The sequence below is a fragment of the Bombus huntii genome, chromosome 14 (assembly GCF_024542735.1).
Source record: "Bombus huntii isolate Logan2020A chromosome 14, iyBomHunt1.1, whole genome shotgun sequence".
Lineage (NCBI taxonomy): Eukaryota > Metazoa > Arthropoda > Insecta > Hymenoptera > Apidae > Bombus > Bombus huntii.
In genome coordinates, this window is record NC_066251.1 from 10964299 (window position 1) to 10977938 (window position 13640).

General features: G+C 39.8%; 1 protein-coding gene across 4 annotated transcripts in view; it reads left to right on the plus strand.

Moving 5' to 3' along the window:
• LOC126872810 (furin-like protease 1) overlaps positions 1-13640 on the plus strand; it is a 230889-nt gene that overhangs the window by 174675 nt on the left and 42574 nt on the right. The window lies entirely within an intron of this gene.

Here is a 13640-nt window from a genome sequence, read left to right on the forward strand (position 1 = left end):
CGTTTCGGATAAACAATTTTATCCATGAAATTAATAATATTCTTAATTATGGCTTTTTATTGCCATTTTTTTTACCATCCTGTCGATCTTTTTAAAATCTGTCACTATTAAAGATTAAATACTAATTAAGGGAATGGACAGTTTAAAGGCAATGTGGTTTTGTAAATAATACTTCGTTAAGTATCGATAATTTCAAAAACGACGTAATATAAAATTACGCAAGAGCTTGGCCTATTTATCGGTCGCTGGCTGCCTATAATCAGGGAAATTACCGTACAATTCACTATCCTCGATTAATGTATAATAATTTCTGGAAAACGAGCTGAACGCGCGTTTGATCAAAATTTCGCGGTGATACGCGGAAAGTAATTTCTATCTATCGACCTCCGCTTAATCGTAAATCAAATTTGCGGGCGGCTCGTCTGTGCAAATCACGTAAGAGTTTCCCTTGGACCAGGCTTTATCCTCGTCAATATAGCGAAAATTGCCGGGTTCCTGCATGAAAGCAGACCGTCACAAAAGGCTCCCTCTAATTGCCTTCGGCCGAACATCGAGCAACTTTGATGCTCCATAGGCACACGTCCAATTTATTTCGGAAACAGAGAATTCGCAAAAACTAGTACACATCATTCTAATTTATTTTCTTAATGAAAGTAATACATGGCTAGATGAAGACAGCAAAAAGCTAAGATTCTAAGAGTTGAAATTATTCGTGAAACTTTGCACATGAACTTTCTTCACCAACGTCTGAATTTGTATTAAAATCCTACGTAATGTATAAAAGGCTCTACAGTTTAGAGGACGTATAAAAAGTTATTTTTCAGGTTTTTACATTTTTTCTTCGAGTTCAATGACTGTTTCTTTGTCTTAAATCCTATTTAAGAATCAATTAGTATAGTTATATTTTCATTTTGGACCAACCATTTTGATTGTTCCTGTGCACTGTCGCTATTAATTAAAGCGCCGATTAGCGTTCCGGCTGGTTCACGATAAAATCGAATAATTATGAGAATACTGCCAAGTAGAAACGCTATTGCAGAACATCAGGAATCCGATGTACTGTAAAGCCGGTATGACGAGTACCAATGGTAAATGAGTTCCGTAGGAACGCAGATCCACACCGCTCGAACAGATCGACACGGAACATTATCCTAGCATATGTACGTGCTAGTTTGGAGTTTGACAAGCGACGATTCTGAAATTTCCATCTGGAAAATCCGATGGCTCGCCATGCTCATAACATCGAAGCTAAATCCGAATTATGCACAGCCATACAAAATATCAAAATATCTTTTTGTTTTACAACACCACTTGCACATTTTCCCTCACTTGCAATTGTTATTTATCAACATATGTCATTTACTTCATTTTATTTGCTCGCATGCGCGTTGTAGGTGATTTTCGCTGTCACAAAACGAATCTCCGCTACCGCTGTTACAAGTTCTCTGCCGTGACTGTTACCGCGAATATTTCGTGTTGACCCGAGGAATTCTTAACATTGTTTGGCCTCTGCGTTCTAACGTTTGTCCTTTTTCGATCGACTTCTTTCTCTCCTTCTCATTCTCTCTGTCGCCGGCGCTTCACGATCCCTGCACGCGAAAGCCTGATAAACCGTTGCTCTCATCAGCTAATGCACACATACGTATGTACATCCGGTTTGTCGATTTCCTCTGGTCGTCAATCAAGCGTACCGTGAAGCGAGAAAAAGGATTTTGATTGTTTCGGCCGGATCTTTTTTTCTCGACTCGGCTGGATAAGCCAGCGAAATCGGAATCCGAACGGAGAGATCGGAATCCGTATCCGAGTTTTGGTTTTCCCCAGAATTCCCATCGTGCTTGTTTACACAGCGCGGTACCGCCGTGACCATCGAAGCAGCTTTATGGCTGCAACATTCCGTCGATTGGAAGTATTGTATCAGCCTGGTAATTCCCGTGTTCACTAGTTCAAAGGTTAATTCAGATCGAATCACAGGCTTTGAACTAACTTTTTAGATTAATGTGCGCGTTCAGGAGGATGCTGCTATTAAACATTGACTATTCGCGGATACGCTACAGTCGGAATTAAAATTTCGGAAAGTGAAATTGCCGAAAGATAGTTGTTAAGAAATTACACTTGCTGAAAAAAAGATAGATTCGATCGTTGTAACAACAAAAGGACATCTTTTTACTTATCAATGTTTATTAGTTATTCTTCGTTTCTTTCAAATGTAAAATATCTCAGTTTAAAAAATACGTTTTCACAAACATACGAAAAATTAATTACATTCCTTTTTCTTACTTTTTACTGTTCTAAATAATTCATAATTAAATGTCATAAAATTTCGTAAAATAAATTCCTTATATTATATTATCAAAAAGCGCGCTATTATTAAAGCGCTAGTAAAGTATTAGTAAAGCGCAAGCGATAAAAACGAAATAAATTTCGGTTCCAATGATCGATACGTACATATATTGATTATAAAAAACCATTCGATCTTTCGATCGCCGAATGAAAGTTCCAAATTCGTAACCGATTTATCAAAAAAAAAACACGGAAGTCTCTTGTATTCGTTTTTCAAGTACGCAGTCCTCGAGTCTCTGAGGAGAAAAAATTATTAATCGATAATAAATACGAAGCGTCCCAATTCTCTGTGACAGACGATTCGAGAATATCCAGACTACCAGGCACTTAGGCTTTCAACCGGAAGCCGCAAATTACGTGGCCACTTTATATCGATGCGTTACCGTCAGCCTGGACATGCATAATTAATCAGAAGATTATCACTTCGATGACTGGTCGAAATACGCGCGACTCTCTTCCAAAATCTCCTCTCGACCATCACTCTTTCCGTGCATTCTCCCTCTAATTTAATCTTCCTCTACCTAACCGAAATCAAATTTGCTCTTCATAGCTTTTTCTCGCGTGATGCGTCTGCTTTCGAATATTTCTCGTGAAACCCGATTCTTTCGATTTGATCGTGCCTTCGAATAAAAAAGATACTTTTCCATGATACGATATTTAACCAGCAACATGTAGCGCTTACGGAAGTAACAAATTTGCAAGGAAACAAGTTTCTCGCGAAACAAAGTATACTTCCTAGAAAACGTTATACTTTTTCTCAAAGAAATAGATGCAAGAAGTTGGAGACTGTACCTGATTTCCATAGTACCGCCGTCTAACCGAGTTTTTATTCGTTCGATCTGTCGGTTATTAATAAATCCTTATATCCCGTGCATTCTTGAGAAATTCCAAGTTCTAAGAGGACAACGAGCGAACGAACGAACAAGGAGAATCGCCTTTGTAAAGAGACGAGAATTCTGAAAACTTTCTTCGAACTGTGCATCATAAGTCCGTCAATTCATCCGTTGAAATTCCAGATGGATTATCTTCCGTGTTTTCCAGCCCGTCGTGTTCGCTTAACTTTGTAAGAACATTCTCTTAAACTCAGGCAATAAATGGAAAACTGACTGTGTGGCCCTTGAAGATCCTGAGTGACGAGAAAAACGACAAACTCTATCGAACTTCCATTTTGCCTTATCCCTTTTTCTCGCTGCTCGCTCGTTCCTGTAACTTCTGCGTGAAACGTGTGCGCGAAGCCACCTGTTTCTAAGCAGAATTTGATGCAGTTACCGAAAAGAATAACCAATGAATCTCGACGGGAACAGGTCTACGCGAGCGTAAAAAAAGTTTCTGTTGGAAACGTTGAACGCATCGTTTGCTCTATGGTTTCGTTCAACGAATGCGTAATAACGTCGAAACAACTTCCGTTGAAAGAAAGAAGGAAAGTTCTTCGATCGAGCCAGCTTGGATTTCTTCCATGATAAAACTTTTCGACGAGATTGTTTGTCCTTCCTGTCTGCTTTCCGAACCTGCTGGGAATATCTCGAACACGAGCGACAAATGCTTCGGGCTGATCCTTTTCCACAAAGATGTCACTTTGAATTCTAACGACACAATACCGTTTGTCGATGTACAGATGAATTAAACAGTTAGCTCCTGGATTTCCGGGCAAAGCTCCTCTTCGGAGGAGAAATCTTTTTCCGGTTCTTCTTGGTTTTCAAGATGCTTCTATGACGTGAAAGGAAATTTTTAAACGATTAATATTTTCTGTTCCCGGACTCCTCGTCAAGCGTCTCTTCGGAATACATTCTCACGAACGCAGTGGATATTCGAGGATAAAACACCTTCCTGCTGTGCTGTTCGTCGTACTCCTGAACTTTTTGTTTCAGCAAGTTCCACAGTTCCATCTGTTTCTCCTTTTTTTCTATTTCGATCTCCTCTTCCGTCAATTTCAACTTTTTGAATTTACGCAAGCTCTTTTTTGGATGAATTTTCGTGTCATTTTTTTTTTCGAATTCCACGACCGACTCGTCCGTTTTGATCAAATGTTCCTCAGCTTCCTCCTGTCGCTCTTCCATCGTTTCCAGCTTGATTTCGGGCAGTTTCTTGGGCTCCTTCTCGAGTTTCCTCTCGACGGCCCAAGAGGCGAGCTTTCTTGCGATTGCAGTTTCCTGCCAAGCACGTATTTCCTTCTTGGCTTCAACCAGTTCTTTTCGAAGTACGTTCGGCGGAGTATTCTTCAGCGCCAAGATTTTTCTCTTGAACGCGCGCGAAGGTTGAGGAATTTGAACGATATAATCAGTTAATCGTCTGAACCACTTATTATCTATGATGAACGATCTGCTTTTTTCGGGAGATTCTTCTACCACTTCGACCGTTTTCTTCCTTCTTTTTGATCTTCTTTTCTCTGCAATGACAAATTCATTCTTTCAATAATTAATCATTAACTAGGAAGATTAGCACGCAATGTGTAACCCGCAACAAGTAATGCTCCAAATACTCGCATAAACCTAATTTCTCGATTATCTTAAACGAATCTAAATTACAAATTCCCGTTGAGATCGGTATCTTTGTGCCGCTTTGTTTTTGTACCTACTGTACATTGATGTATATTGACGTACTGTACGTTGACGCTAATTAAGATTCCTTCGACCCAGAACAAACTATTCCGCGCACGCGATCCTTCATCCGGACTGTAATTAATACTACCAATTTATAGTCGCATAGCTTAGTGTCGCATAGACCCAATCGTTCTGCGTAATTCTGAAGACCACGCAATATTATTTCATTTTTATAGCCTCAAATTGATTCCTGATTGACGTAACAGAAATAAGAAAATCCGTTGTCCCATACAGTATTCTTCAGGCCGTGAGATCATTGTAATATGAAATATCTCAATTTACATACATAGCAGAAACGAAAAGAAGAATCAACGTATCAAACACTGGATCAAACGCTTAAGATTTTACATGGCAAAAAGGAGAGGAAAAATGCCAAAATTGCTTTCACGGTCGTCGTACATAGTCAATATGGAAATAAATCCCGCACGTGCGAGAACCAACGCTGCCATTAATTGGAACACCAGCGGTTGTGAATATTTCTCTACGCTTAGTGCATTCGCCATCACGCGATAAGACAATATTTCCCTCTATGTGCTAAGCTCCTCGCGCTTGCGAAACAAGATTTATCGACGTCGCGCTATTTTTCTATCATCGACAAAAAATGCAGAGAAAAAAGACATAGACGATGCATAGTGTACTTCTGCTAAACCGCGGTAAATCTCGTGAATTTAAAGATTTCAACGAATGTGGGAAACGTAGCAATCGAAACGATTAAGGAATTGAGCGTTCGAACAAGGCTACATGGAATTAATCGAATGTCACGTATAAAAAATTTATATTTAATACGATTCGTACTCTGTAAAATTCACTCTGAAAGTTTTATTGATATTATCGGTCAAATCATGCGAGAGAGCCTTTGCAAGTAAAAATCTCGCGCCGATATCAATGAATCAGTCGGTTTTGACAAAACTAAAACACGTTCAAACACCTGTAACGTTTTTAGAAGCTTACAATTTACACCCAGAAGCCTCAAATAGCCTGAGTAGTTCATTTTTCTTCGACCATTCGCGTAGTTACTTCCAATCGAAGTACCACACACAACGGAACCACCGAGTTTAACTCTATGAGCCACAGCAACGGCAGCAACGGCGTAGTACCGCCTGGGAGACCAACGAGTCTCCACCCCGTTACTTTTATTAACTTCCAGATCGTTTAAGTGGCTTCCGACGCGTTATTCCGAGTTAATTGTAACTAACGGAGAAACTCGACGAGAAGAGGAGACTTGGGAGTGGCGAAATACCGGAAACGCGGGACGGAATTAATTCGCTAGGAGTGTACCGTAATACGGCCGCGACAGAGCGTACACCTTGTTTGCAGTTCACCTCGTACCGCGATTGTAGAATTTACAAGTGACTTACAGTCGTAGCGACAACTCAAGAAACTTTTGTAAAATTTCGCTACTACGCCGAAAGCCGAGCTATGAAATGAAATTCTCTGGAAATTATTGAGCAGGTAGCTTCCAGGCAATTGTAGGAATTCTTCTTGGCTCTTCAGTGACCCCTTCGTGCGCGCCAGTTACGCTTCCTGACTCATTGCGAAACAGCTACCGAAAGATTATTCCCAGAAATTAAAATTAATCGAAGAAACAGCTGACTACTATTGCCAAGTACGTGTCCTTTTTTAGTTAATTTTCCTTTAAAGCGACGACAGATGCTTTTATCGTTAATTAGTCCATGCTCGAACCTAACTTCCAATTAACCTAACGCGCAAATACATCGACCAAGAATAACTAAACATGACCATTCTCCAAGACAAAGAACAATTTGGATCTTGTTATTGACATTCGGAATTTATACTCCAGAGCTCTTCTCCGACTTGGTAAAACATTTCCTCCCCTTGATATATTCCGATTTTACAAATTACACGACAAGTTAACCCCTGTTTATCGCGATCCAGGTCATTTCCAGATACGTGTTGAATAATGTTGCGATATAGGAAAAGCAGAAAAAAAGGAACGAACGTATGATTTTAGAGAAATCGCATTTCGTGTAAGCAATTTTTCATACTTCTGATTAGAACGGTCTTACCTTCCATATCTGCGCAACAAATTTCCGGCTTGCACACTTGCTTCGCACAACTATTTCTCAGGATCTTCTTCATTCGTTGCTTTTTATCCTTTATCCTTATCGAATCTGGATCGACGTCCACAATATCTTTTTCTTCTTCCTTTTCTCCGATCTTCGGTATGCTTCTTGCAGTCCTTATTCTACTTTTGAACCTTTTGATCGATCGTTGTTTCTTCACGTCTTCTTTCTCGGATTCTACCTCCATTTCCATGTATTTCGTTACTATTCTTTCCTTTAATATTTCCTGCGCTGCTTGCACGTCAGCTTCGTCGAGTTCCATGTATCGCGCAGATATCTTTTTTAAAAAAACAGATCAACTTACTTTTGTCGATACTTGATAAATTTTTGATCGTTTGCTCATCGTGTAATTTGAAAATGTTTGTGATAAAAGAAAAATACATAGAATCTAGAATATACGACGCGGCATGCTAATTTACCTGTTTTATTTTATCGAAATATTCCATCTGCACTTTGTTGTGTTCAGGATAGGTCATCCTAACGTTAGACTTTCCTTTCGGTTTCGAGGCTTTCGATTTCTTCCGGTCTTCCAGTCTCTCTTTCTCCATGGAGGTCTTTTCTTTCTTTCTATCCTTCTCCTTCTTCTTGCTTTTCATCTTTGACTCTTGTATACTGACACCTTTGGAGACACGATGACCCAGACGTATTTCTTTCAAACGACTGTCAATCGCCTTTTCGTATCGACTACACCTTTCCAGATACTACAATAAGGACAAAACCACGTTACCGATATTTTCGAATTCGTCTACTCGACGAGATGGCCGCCCTTGGAATTTCCGCCTTTCCTCGCTAAACTCATTGTAAAATTTTGAGGAGCAAGAGCGAACTAAACTAAAATTTCATGAAGTGTGAGACAATGAGATTCGGTAGGAAGAATACCGTTTAATTACCGTTTAATGAAATTCAGCTCACTGATTTCAATGACCATTATCAAACGTGAAGCAAGGTAACGAGAAGAAAGCGTAACAGAGTCTTTAAGTAAACTGACAGTATAACTAGAATCTTACGCTACTCAAAGCGGCTTTGTCTTCTTTCGTGAACGTTGCAAGGTCTTCCGTACACTCCAGTAGGTATACATTACCGTTACTACTTCCGACAGCAAGAAATGCATCCTCTTCGTGGGAGCTAATCGCTGTCAGGCTATCGTTACACACGTGAATGTTAGTCAATGGTGTCTTGATGCCTGCCAATATATCATACGCTTCCAGTAAGCCTTCTTTATTTATAGTGAAGAATACGGAGCATCTGGCTTTACTCCAGCAACCACCGCTTAGATCGATGTATTTGTCACTATACACGTAAAAATACAAAAAATTTCTATCTCGAAGAAACGTACAAAATATCAATTGGTACAACATTACTGTCTACGGTCGTACCTAGTACAGAGCAAATTTCCTTCCTTCGTGTCGTCTGCCCATATATTGGCCGACCAGTTACCAATGGTTAAGAAATTCTTCGTATAAATCGGATTTCGGTCGATCGCGATAACCGGTCCCGTGTAACATTGGAATCTAATCGCCAATTTTTCCACGAGATTGCTGGTTCTCCTATTTACATTCACAACCATACCGTTCTCGGTACCAGCTAGGAATTTACTGCTCATCGTCTGTTCAAACTGAAGAGCAGTGATACCGACCGCTTTGTAAATGTCTGCTCTTTGTGGCTGTTCGAGGTCCATCACTAAAGTTTCTGTTGGCTTTTTCATAAATCTGGCATCCCACCACAAAATTGTGCCATCGGTAGAACAAGAGAAGAAGTCGGTGTTAACCTTGGAAGGGATCCAAAGAGTCTGAGTCACTGGATATCTAAGAATGAACGGCAGACGAGAAGAAAGAATCGTAATTTTACTTTGGAGAAATACAGAAATTCGATGACGCTGCACCGTTACGTTGTAGGAAGAAAACTGCGGTTAGTCTGGTTCCCGATTTTGTGGAATATCGACGATATTTTGTATAATTTTTTAAAGACTTTATTTCGATTTCATTCCATTTTATGAAAATTCTATATAGGAAGCTTTAATTGGAAAAGTGACATAAATGCATTTTTTCCGAAAAATAAAACTACGAGATAGCGATGATACGCGAAATCCATATTTATCCTGTATACAAGATGTTTGACATATATACATGTGTACGTTATTAATTCTCAATCAAACTATTATACCTGTGACTGGTGTAAGGATGAGACGTTTCCATAGGTTTTTCATTGCTTCGAATATCCCAGTAACACACTTGGCCAGATATTAGACCACTGATTAACATCACAGGATCGCGAGGATTGAATTTAACTGTCGTTAGATGGAAAGGTGGTTTCAACGTGTAGAGAGCTTTATTGGGATTCTCTGCATAAGACGAAGATTATACGTTTTTATAGAAACTGAATCGTAATGTATTGTACGACAAACAATTTAAAAGGTTCAATGTCTGTGCGTGTGTTGTACATATTAACCGAATTAATCACTCATATATGGATTATTTACCAAATGTCCAGCTGGACATATTGTAAAGTACAAATTAAGAAATAAAAAGAAAAAATATATGGATAAAACGCACACGTACTACAACTAATAAAATACAATTTTTCTGATGGCATCTTCAAATACCCTATTAACACTCGGCTACTTAATGATACGAAAATATTTCATGAACGAGAAGAGATAGCAAAATGTTTACAATAAAATTGCGAGACGTCCAAATTCAACGAAATGATCTAAAACTTGGTTGTATGTACGAACGGACATACACAAAATCGAATCGATGAAATACCACCTCTCATCGAAGTGCTCTGGCAAATAACGTCGACTGAACACGGTTTGTCACCGAATTACATAAGGAATAACCAAGTACCGAGGTTCCATACGTAGGAGTACGGACTCAAGTCGGCCGAAGGCTGCTCAGATTCCGGAAACCCGTACGCAACGGCCAATCGATCAGAGTAGTTCGGAGACCACGATATATCTTTGATTGGTCTCACCTTTGTCTCCGGATCCTCGTACAAGTTCACTACTCTGAATTTGAAAAGGAGGAAAAAATACGAGATTTCGTTAATTTACTAATTATTGTATTAATTAACGATTAGAGTACTATTATATTATGACGTTCATTCGTAAAAGAAAAATCCATCCATATTTTCACATATTACACTTACGGTACGTTATGTGTGTATGATATGTGCGTATTACATAGAGATTTCAAATATTTAATGAAAAGAAGGAAAAACGAACGAAATGATATCACGAATTTTTGGGACACAGCGAGCATATATCACCACACCGATGTTATCACGACAAAGCACAGTTCGATCGTTAATTTTATGAGCCTGCGGATTTTCATTGCCAAATCGATAGCGATAGCCCGCTGCACTTTTTGCTTGCAAATTTGTGTCGGGGTTTTGAACGGATAATCGTATGGTTAATGAATTTGATGGAATTACGCGTTAAATCAACGATCGCTTTGTTGACTTACTTAACTCGTTGTTAGAATTTAATGCGTTCAAACCAGTTCACGGGAGACATATCTCACGTCTTTAATTTCGAATATGTTAATATGATTTTTAATAGGTACATAAATATATCGAAGCAAAATATTTCGTAACATTTATTGTGAAATGTACCTGATATTGTTGTCCTTGATCATAGGTGTCACGATCAAATCGTCGAAGAAATTCTGATAGATATTGATGGCATTGTTTTGAAGTACATAGTCCTCCATTGTCTAAATACCCATAAAGTGACATTATTTTAACGTATGTGTGGTATCATGGACAGATTGCCTAAGAAATATCGGGTGAACCATAAACAATGTTGCGAGAAAGCCTAAGTGCCGACAGGCCAAAAGGGTCTGGAAACTTCAATGAGCCGAGCGGCCCATCAATGTGTCCTCAGTCCTTCAGTCGAATAGTTACACGGAAAAAGGCCTACGTGGCTATAACCGCGGACGGTTACGGAACACGTACGTGGTGGGACTATGAGAAAAGATAAAGAGATACTTAAGGAAGAAAGATGAATGAACAGGGAGTCGTTAACTGAGAGTCGAGTTGTGAGTGCAGTCGTTAACTAAGAGTCGAGTTGTGAGGAGTCGAGAGTTGAGTTGCCGAGTTGTCATAAGTTGTGAATTATCCATTTAGATGTCCTTAGTTATAACACATTACTATATTTAGTTCACGTTAAATAACCATCGTTTCCTGTTTAATTTAAGGTAATTAGGGCGTGATAGTGATTGAAGGAACACTCGAATTTGTTTAACAATAAATGTTTATTAACGATAATATCTAATGAGTACACTTGACGTAAACTCGCGGTTGTTAAATTCAGTTCGCGGTTCGCGGAATCAAGTTCAAGCTCGGATAGATACGATTCGACATCCGCTTTGAGTTCGGACGATGATTGCCGGAGAGGTCGAGGAACTCGGATTCACTCTAGCTACCAACTACCAACTATCAATTCGGACAGGCGACTCGCGACTCTTTTGCCTCACGATGATACTGCATAGGAAAACTATGATGGGATGTGTCTCAGGATACGAGATCATCGGATTCGTTGAGGAAGGCGTTGGTTCGGAAAGTAAGGGAAATGGACGTCGCTGTTAATTGGCTAAATTTTGAGTCGTTGGTTGGGAAAGGATGCTAACCACCCTTGAGAGAAAGTTGCTAGCAGAAAGCGTCGCACGTGAGGAAAGCAGACTTCCAGCATCTTCTCGTAGTGGGTGATAGGTATAGGGACTGTTGAGACAAAGACTATTTATTCCTTTGGAGGACCTTAGCTAAATAAATCCTAAGATTTATAGCGGGTCCTTAGGTTGGCTGAAAATGTTCTGAAGGAATGTATCGACATCTGGCAATCATCTTGTCCGAAGGATAGGGTCTTTGTGTAGCGAGCCACGGGACAGAAACCGTTGGAGCGTTTGCTGTCGAGTGCCGCTACAAATTCATTGTAAATAGATCTATTTATCAATAATCTTATCATATAGGTTAGAAATCATTGGAAACCCTAATTTCTAATATTTCTAAATAAATAAATCCTATATATGCAAATATTTTATATAATTCCCTCGAAACTTACAGAAAGCAAACTTCTCATGTTTATTGCCCAATTATCATCCTTCTCCACGCGTCGACGAAACCTTTGGACGACTTCGGCATCTCGAGCATTGACTTCCTTTGGCCAGCCACCTTCCGTATGATGTACTCCCGTATTTATCTCTATCCTTCTCATCGTTTGTACCTGAAACGAAGCACGAGATACACTGTGTTAGCATGTAAAGAAAAATGTATAAAGGAACGATGATCAATTTCAGATGCATTGATTTCAAACGAGTTACCCTATACTACTAGCTACGACTGACGTTCCGTTAGGATCTAACCTAAAATATGAGAGCACTATGATTAAAGTAGTTTTGTTTGATTACTCTGATTGGCTCTTACTTCGTGGGCCGCATACTGTTTAGACAGTTGCACTTGACGATGAGTGTACGGACGGTACACGTAATCTTGCATCAGTCTTGGCTCCGGCTGGATGTTTTCTTCGGCAACATGGTCGGTTCTGAAGACGCATTGCTTTCCGAACTGACATCGCGGCTTGATATACGTGTATTGCGTCAGCATCTTCGCCGCTGTCTTTCATTAGGTCTTGTAAAAGCATTTATAAGTTATGAAATAAAAAGAGTGCCAAAACTAAATTATAGAAAATTCTTGGTACACAGACTCTAAAAAGGACGATATTCTAAGTCGAACAGAAGATCGGAAAACAAAACAACTTCGTGATTTAACGCGTAGTTCAGTATCGTGCGTGCCATATATCGACGATTGCGTAGAATCGTCTATTACGCATAAAATATATACTATCGTTTCATTAAATAAATATTCGATTACGATCGATATTTAAAAACCTACCACTTCGCTACTTTAATTTACTTTAATCCTACAGCCGTTGTAAGAGAAACCCTGTTACCCTCGATACACTCGTGAATATTTCAGCACCAACCACAATTTCTCCGCCAATTTCCATTCTCTAGGAGATTCGAGCCCGTTGAGAAACCGTCTAGAACCACCATTGGCTGCTATTGGCCCTTTTAAAGCCACGAAAAGAAAAGGAGAACTTGCTGACGCTTTTATCCTACTTTCGGAGGCATCGTCGATTTCTTTTAGCCGCTAATTTCTTCTATTCAGTTTCCTTTCGCACATCAAAGATTCAATGTTCGACTGTTGCATTTCCGAATCCCACTTTATACAATTACTACCAGCAGCGGTGAGAGTTCTCGGCCCCACCGCTGCATTATCTCTTCGTGACCTTCTACAATTTCTGCCAGCCACACGCTACCCATCCGCTGGCGATTCGCTGGCGAAATCCGGCAATCAATGCTTTCACACGGTTCCGTAAATCGCATAAGCCATGCAGAGAGTCCTCTTCCTAGCAAATCATATTTGATGCAGTCCCATCGAAATCACGATCGATCGGCTCGTGGATGTGGTAACGCATAAGCTAGAGTGAATGTGGGGGGGGGGCTGAAAATGATCCGGCACTAAAATTCGCTCGAACTATCTCTACCCATTTAGGTGCATTTACGTGGAAAATCAATGTCCGCGTCGATCTCCGATGTGGAGTCGCTGCATACGCGTT